At 37.2% G+C, this 8,582-nt stretch overlaps 1 protein-coding gene across 3 annotated transcripts in view; it reads left to right on the forward strand.

Moving 5' to 3' along the window:
• ctxn1 (cortexin 1) overlaps positions 1-8,582 on the forward strand; it is a 22,835-nt gene that overhangs the window by 9,458 nt on the left and 4,795 nt on the right. The window contains exon 1 of one of the 3 annotated variants that reach the window (XM_014000527.1): positions 5,662-6,323. The exons of the other annotated variants lie outside the window; for them this stretch is intronic. The gene's annotated coding sequence lies outside the window, so the exon portion shown is untranslated. Of the gene's footprint in view, positions 1-5,661; positions 6,324-8,582 lie in introns of those variants that run through there. 3 annotated transcript variants of the gene reach the window in all.

Consider the following 8,582-nt stretch of genomic DNA (forward strand, 5'->3'; position numbering starts at 1 on the left):
TTTATTGTTTGTGACTGAAAATCAAAGCCTTAAAATTTACTATAAAGAATCTTGAGATTCACACGGTTTAAAAAAAATACAAAATGTTTGAACATCATTGTTTGATTTTTACAGGGGAAAAATCAAGTGCAAAATAGAAAAATAATTCTGAAAAATACTGAGTTATTTAGTTTCTGAACAACCAACCTTTTGACTCATTTTATTTTATTTTTTATCAAAACTTACAAAAATCCCCCTTTTCAAAACTCAAAACTTAAATGTACGTGTCTTTGTGGCTGCCCTTCTTGAATTCTTGAAAAAAAAATCAATCTGTTCCGTTTCTCCTTCCCTCACAAATACTGTATGTGGGATTGATGACATGCAGTAAAAGTGCTCAGCAGCATGGGCATTCAGTCAAACCTGAGTTTCAAGGCTTTCAAGGAGAGTGGCACAAACATCTATAGGAACTGTCAGACTCTTTCCTGCAGCCACTTTAAGTTTCTTTTCCCTGCTGTCTGGAGCTCTGATCCCACTTGGCATTTATCAGAGAACGATGCACTTCGCCACTCTGCAGATGATCCTATCAGTGAAGGATTTCAGCCTCATAAACAAAAAACAAACAAACAAACAAACAAAAAAACTCCAATCTGAAACTTTGGATCCTTTTTGTATTGATGCACACTAAGATAAACCCATAAATTTACTAATAAAGAAAAATGTGTTCTTCTGTTCTGGTGATAAAATGATAAATTGCAGGCTGCTTGGAAGATGAAATTGCTCAGCTGCATTGCTGCTGTTGAAAATCACAAAGGACTTGTTTTCCCCCCCTTTGCTCCTTCATCTGTGTACAGCTCCATTTGTCTTTCCTTCTGCAGCAGCTCTCAAAGGTTTCAGCACCTTGAAAAAAGTTTTTATAGCTGTAAGAGACCGTCTGGATTTATTTTTTTTATCTTAGATTTGGTTTAGTCTCATTTTTATTTATGAATATATTTTTATTCAAGCTTAAGCATTTTAACAAACTATAATCATCTTGTCATGTAAAAGATTTAAATAATTAAAGATAAAATGTTAGTTTTAATGTTTAGGTAAAGTTACACGATTGAAAACCTGGTATGAAGATGACTGTGGCAGAGATGCCGATGAAACAGGTAGACTAGTGCATTCTAAATCATTAGCCTAATAACATAAATGCCTAAGTTATATTTGGAAAAGGAGGACTTATGTAATTATGATATTAGGCTAACAAAATGTTTTAGGTTATTTTAATATAAGGTTATTATCATTGTCACCTCCCAATAAATGTCATTTTGGAAATTCTAACTGTTCACTTTTACTCAATATTTTTATTTTTAGTACTTAAGTATTTTATATCAGAAAATTACTTTTGATACTGAAGTACAATAAAAGTCAGATACTTTAATACATTTACTCAAGTAATATTCTTAGAGATGACTAACTTTTACCAAAGCAATGCACACATTCAATGAGCACATCAGCTGGACTCTGCTTCACTCACAGCCTGACCCTCCATGTATTCTGCACACAGAGAGAAGAACCTGTACTGAGCAGGTCATGTTCGCTCTGTCAGGTTTACAGTAAGTGGCTGAGRGCCTATTAGTTCTGTCATTTTTGCAACACTGCAGCTTAAGTTTCAAATGTATACTGACATCAGTTGTTAAGGTTTGCTGTAAACCACCACAGATTAGCAACAAACTGAAAAAGATTTCAATGAAATGAAAACACCAACCAGAGTTTGCTTAATTTGACATTGTATATATATATATATATATATAAAGTAGATATATATACAGTATAGTATAYATAATATTTATTTTTTAAAGTACAGAACAAGTCAGGGTTCAGATTTACAATCTAATGCAATGGTTGCCAACCTTTTTAGACTTGTGTACCACCTAAGCCATTGTGTCATACCACTAGCACCCCTTCAGTCAAACGTAATGATATTCCTCCAAAACTATAATGTACTACAAATGATTATTTAATGAAAACTCTTTACTTAACACCCTAGAACATTTAATTCTCTGGCATTTTATTTAACTCAACTTAAATACAAAACAGAAAAATGTTGCCCTGAAAGAGAATAAGCAATTAAATAAATAAACCAGGCAGGTGCCGAAAACTGCAGCGTCCAAATTACATTATGYCCAAAATACGTCCGAAACTCACCCAAATGAGCAAATTCCATGAGATTCCACGTTTTATACTGGATTCCAGTTTGTGTTAATTCTGTATTCCGTCTGCAATTTCTGCATTGCGGAAATCATAGGGCCCTACATATCTCAGTCCTATTTTAATTTATTTTTTTCACACCTGGAAAATTTTTCCATGTTGGTATGTTTAAGGACTTTGGACAGTGTGAAGGACTAAAGGAACTGTCCAAGGTCCTGAAAATGCTGGTATGTTTAAGGACTTTGGACAGTGTGAAGGACTGAAGGAACTGTCCATGGCACTGGGAATTTTTTTGATTTACCTCCTGTAATATGCTTGTGTACCCCAAGGGGTACACGTACCCCTGGCTGGGAATCGCTGATCTAATGAATGATGATTATATTGGGACAAAACATCAGCATGAAGATGTGAAAGTACTGAGCCCACCAGAGTCATGAGCTGAAACAAAGATGTAAAATCTGTTTGTGCTCATGACTCTGGTGGGCTCAGTACTTTCACATCTTCATGCTGATGTTTTGTTCCAATATAATCATCATTCATTAGATCTGTTCAAAACAAAGATGTAAAATCTGTTTGTTTTGAACAGAGGGGGAAATGAGATGCATATAATGTTGGTGGTCTTTGCGCTGTCTCTCCATATTTTTGGGGGTTCCAGACTGAAAAACATTGGAGACCCCTGAGTAAGGCATTTATCTGAGGAAGGTGTCTAAATGCTATTGACCAGTAAAGTGAGGTAGTTCAAATATATATGAGTTTTATTTATGAGTCATTCACATTTTCATCAGTTTCATCACATTTAAAAATTTAGCTTGATTCTTCAAAGTCATTGTCAGGAAATTCCAGGTGGTGCAAAGTTTCAGTCCTAGAAGTTTTCAAAATCAAAGCGAGTCTGATTTTTTTTCTGTTGCAGGTTTAAAAAACAAAGATCAGAAGCAGTCAGCAAAATGTGTTTGGGGGGAAAAGGTGCTAATTTTAATAAAAACATTTCCATCAATGTGGGAATTGATCAGCTTTATGAGAAACAAGTTTCAAGTTTCTGAGCAGTAGCTGTTATTATGCAGGAGTAGCAGATTATTTAAAAAAATATCTAAACATAAATTATCGCTCTCAGAGAACAATGGTATACTGCTAACCTTTGTGTTTCACAAGGTCAGCAGTGTTTGGTGTTTTTCCTGCAGCATTGCTTCTCATTTGCATGGATGCTCAGCAAAAGAACAGGATTTTTTTTTAACATGGTTGTGCACACGGAGCTGGCTGCATTCTGAATGCAGAATATTTTCCTGCCAGACTTTATCACCCGTACAGTAGCTATAGACTGTCTACCAGTCTAATTATGACTGTGTGAGGAGTTGGCTGGTTGTGAGCCAAGATGTAAAGAAAAACAAACAACAAAGACACTCCATCACTCCCAGGTGCTGCCTGTACTGTAAATGTCTGTGTGACTCGACTCCCTTCCTCAAAACACCTGCCACACAATTATCGCCTGCTTAAGCTACACGTGTAAAAGTCAGATTAGGCTGGCATTAAGCAAACGTTTGTTGTTAATACAGCTCAAGGTGACCCGGTCTCTATTGTCCTCATTAGCTGCAGACACAGCGGGTGCCAGCTCCTCGGCGTGGGAAATGAATCAAGACAAGTGTGCTTATATCTACATAATCAAATCAAATTTCTCAATAATGTTTATGGCAGATTGTTCCAATAAATTTTGACCAGGGCTTCCCCTCCATCTGTGTATTTGTTGTCCTCTCATTGCACATTTGTCATGTAAACAGCAGCTTTTCTGTCCAGCCTTGATGGGGATGCCGTCGTAGTGTTGTTGGATTACATGCAGCTCCACTCAGCCTTTTCTTCAAGTCCACTTTATCTTTATAAGCAGCCAATTGGAAAGGGTTAATTCAATTCCCCGCAGGCCRAGACCAACATTCACCATCTCTGTCTCTCCTCCTCCTCCGCTCGCTCTCCGATGCTCTCTTGCTCCCTTTCTTCTTTTTGTTCCTAAAGTCTAATTACTTTTAGAGAGTGGCTTCACTCTGGCTATAAATAATAACAAATCAAGGCTGTCTAAACTCCGAACAGTTTGCAGGTTTTGCCTGGCCGGCTATTTGTGGGTTTAAAGAGAGACGACAGTTATAGTCTACAAATGTCCTGTAAAAAAGGTTGTATTTGGTTTAAATGTGGCATCTGTGTGGTTGTGGAGACAATGCTGGAGGGGACTTGATTTGTGTAAAATCAGGGTTTAGAGCCCGTATGTCAAACTCAAGGCYCATGGGCCAAATCTGCCCATTTTTTTCTTCTATCTGGCCCCTAGGGTAACACTTTTTAAATGTGAAACAGTTTGATGGTTTCTCTTTTTTTTTTGTCTTTAAATTTAATGCATTGTTCTCATAAAAGAGGGTTGGCTTTCATGCCAAGAAAATTAAGAGCAGAGAATCAACTTTATCTTTTTTTTTGTATTGTCTTCTTATTTTAAAGTACTTGTGACATCAGTTTTTTTTTAAATGAATATGAATGCATTTTTGGAAAGATAACTTTGATAACATATTAAGAAGAAAAATCAAACTGCTGACATGAACAGTTGTTAAGATATTTGCATGTGCAATAACAGAAAGGGATGTCAAAGGGGAACGTCTGAATGTGAACCGAGCATTGCTACAACAGCTGAAAACCCAGACTCTTGAGAAGAATCTGATGTTTCTTTAGATTATTTTGAGCCACTATCAGAGAGATGAACAGCAGTTGTCGTTCAAACAATATTTTTTAATAAACAAAGAATTAGTTTTCTTAGAGTTCTCCTTTGATGTCACTTCCTGTTTCATTTTGTCTGAGCCCACTTCAAAAGAAAATCTGCCAGTTATGTGACAAAATGGGTTAAATTGTGTGAATTATGTCAAGTATCTTAAATCTACAGTTTTCTTTGACTTTTTGTATTTTAATGTCACAGGCACTTTAAAGTCAAATAATGGAATTTTTAGTGAGTCTTTTCTTTTTTTTTTACCTGATTTGCTGGATTGTGATAAAATAATTTCTACAAAATAATCAAAAAGTTGTTGGTAGAAATAATAAATTTTAATATAATCTTTTTTYGTTATCTGTTAGGTTATGCATGTTTTAAAAAGTACATAGTTGGAAAAGGTTATTTCTGTTTCTATTTGAATAATTTGTTATTTAACATTTTTTTAATAGATTTGGAAAGAAATTGGCCCTTGACTTGGACCAAGTTTAGAATTGCCCTCCCCCTGTGTAACTGAGTTTGAGCCCCTGGAGGCAAGATCAAACCTTTGCATCATAATGCCTTTTCTCAGGGGTTCTCCAAGGCTCAGTGTTGGACCCTTTCTATTTGCAATATGCACCATGTCTGTGAGCCACTTCATTCATTTCTATGAGTTTATGCAACAATGCTGTTCAGATGGCACTCAGATCTAGCATTAGACTTAGGTGATATCAATTGTTTTCATACCGCGGTACAAGTTTTACAAAATACTATCATRGCGCCCAAGCATGAGTGTCGAGCTTCAGCTTTTTTTTTTTGCCAAATCCCAGCAGATGAAGGAACATCTTGTTTAGCCAAACCTTGCTAAGGCTGTTGTTTTTGCTATGTGCCATCTAGCTCATCCATCAAAACTCAATTTTTAGTTAACTCCATAGCAAGGACTGGAAAACTAGACCATCTGAGTTGTAGTTTAATTTGACGTAAACCTCTAAATTTGTATCCATGTTTGTGCAAGTGACTGTTGAAAATAAACATCAATGGTTACCTGATTGATACCTAAATTATTCCAGTCTATCTTTATTTTGTTCACTTGACCGGATTCTGCCCATTTTTGTTTTACAAATGGCAGCTTGAGGAACAGATTGCTCCAATCGAGTGCATTTGCTACCATAAAGTGCTTCTTCACAAATACAGTATGCTTTGTGTGTGCCGGTTGTGTCTGTGCTTGTGTGTTTGTGTGCATGTGTGAAATGGACGTCCACTTGAGGAGGTTTCAATGAAGACAGACGAGTGTCTGCTTCACTTTCCTTGATCACAAGGGTCTCGTTGGCGCTCCAAGGAAGTGTCCTGGAGGAGAGATGGAGTAGCTGCGAACTAATGCGCGACGAGGCTGATGGATGATTGTGTGTGTGTGTGTGTGTGTGTGTGTGTGTGTGTGTGTGTGGTATCATGCACGTGAGGCTGATGGAAAGTGATGGTAGGAGCCAGAATTAACGAGAAGGAAAATAAGCTGAGCAGTCTTTGTCCTCCTTCTACCTCCAGATTTCTTATTTCGACACACGTAGTGTACCTCAGGAGCCCAGGTCCAGGACTGACTCATGGGTCACTGAATCTWTAAAGGGCTTGTCGTGAGGCAGAGAATACTGTAATTTAGAGACTTTACATTAGTTTTTTGGTTTTTATAGGTAACAGTTAATAAAGCTATTTTTAAATCAGATATTCATAAATTGTTTGTAGAAGTCGTAATATTTGTGATGTATAATATGATAAATGCAGAATTGAAAAGTAAAGTAAAAATACTTTGTTACTTTACTTAAGGGGAACTGTTGGTAACCTATAGGGGTTCTCAAACTTTTTGGGTCTGGGGTCCCCTTGCAAGCGTGAAAAATGTCCAGGGACCATGTTAGCCCCTAAATACCGTGGGAATATTATTTTTGTTTGTTTTAGGGTTTGTTTTACAAGTGCATTGTTCCCCATTTGCAGTTTTTAAAATAAAAATCAAATGAACAATTTATTGAAACTTTTTGAGGACCCCCAATAGGGCTCTATGTTTTACTGTATCAATTGTTTTTCAGCCAACTTTTTACTTCTATTCCTTACATGTTCACGCAATTATCTGTACTTTCCACTTCGTYCATTTAAAAAATGTAAGGTAGAAAGTTCGTTCTCGTTTAATTTTGGGTTGTTTTAAAAAATAAAATCCTATCCAGATACTGTATGGTGCCTCTCAGAGTGAAAATAATTGTGGTTGCATGAGAAGTATTAATATTTACCGTTCCAACAGCCTATTGGTTTGTACGACCCATTACACCTCATGACACAAATCATGTCCCACTCCAGCAGGACTTGCAGTAGCCTGGCATGAAGCTGATCATGGCAGAGATATCTAAAAGGATTGTAGGTGTGAATGTGCSTTTTCATTTGGTACTTTACATTTTAAAAATAAACAGAACATAAATGGACATTTTTGCCACTACATATGCAGCATTGTGTTTTAAAGGTACAGTGTACAAGTTAGTGTTCAGCTTTATTGCTCCAGCAGGAGTTTTTTATTAAAAAAAAATTTCACTCTGTAGCAACGTTGCTACTAATTTTTTTTAACCCTCCTATCATCTTTGGGGTCAATTTGACCCCATTCAATGTTTATCATTCAAAAAATAGTAGTTAACTTTTTTCTTTTGCTTCACATTTCATGACTTTTCCTAATTTGATGRGGACAACTGATAAAACAAAATTTTCATGATGATTTTTTTCAATGAGCTGAACACATACTGTACTGCATGCATTGGTCGTCCTCAGGGGTCACTGTGACCCCGCGCTGTTTTAGCTGTTAAAACGTGTCTGTCAGTGTGTGTGACCCAACAKGACCACACCTGCAGGTGCAGATGATACATTTGAGTTGATATATTTTGTTTTATTTGTTATTTATTTTGATACTTCCCGCACCGTGGGCATGAATGTGTGTGAGTGTGACCTTCTGAACTCACACCTGTCAAAGTAGAACTGCTTTTTCCCGCACTGTGGAGGGTGGGGTTTTCCTGCAAGGACATTGGTAGTTCATGCAAAATCAGGGAGGAGCAAATATAAAAGCTTTTATCTCAATCCTCTATCCAAATCATTCCTCATTGTGCTYTGAGTATACCGCAATCTGCGTGCTCTCTCTTTGAAAATGTCTTCTGTAAAAAGGTTTACTGTCAAAGACGTTTTGGAACAGCTCTTGAACAGTGAAAGTGACTTAGARGAGATTGTCTCTGAGACAGAGGACTGTGTTCAGGAGGACCCTGATAWTGAGGAATTCTCATCTGATGAGAATGAGAGTKKYGACCCTCCTGTTGTCTCTCAACCACCTGCAGACATGAGCTCTTACAAAAATGGAAAGATACTATGGTCCCATTCTCCACTGAAACAGCAGGGTAGACGTAGCGCTAGTAATATTATCAAAATGGTTCCAGGGCCCACCAGATATGCAGTCAGCCATGTTGATGGCATCAAGTCATCATTCGAGCTCTTCGTAACACCRTCTAYAAAAAMATATTGTGCTTGGGATGACAAACTTAGAGGGGAAGTGTGTATATGGGGACAGTTGGAAAGACTTGGATGTAGTTGACATGGTCGTTCTGTGAGAGTCATGAATGTGCTCTCAACCTGATAGTTTTTCTGATGGTGGCGCTACAGTAAAGGTCCTATCCATCAGCACCAAAAC

Source organism: Austrofundulus limnaeus, unplaced genomic scaffold (genome assembly GCF_001266775.1).
Source record: "Austrofundulus limnaeus strain Quisiro unplaced genomic scaffold, Austrofundulus_limnaeus-1.0 Scaffold8, whole genome shotgun sequence".
In the NCBI taxonomy this organism is placed as follows: Eukaryota; Metazoa; Chordata; class Actinopteri; order Cyprinodontiformes; family Rivulidae; genus Austrofundulus; species Austrofundulus limnaeus.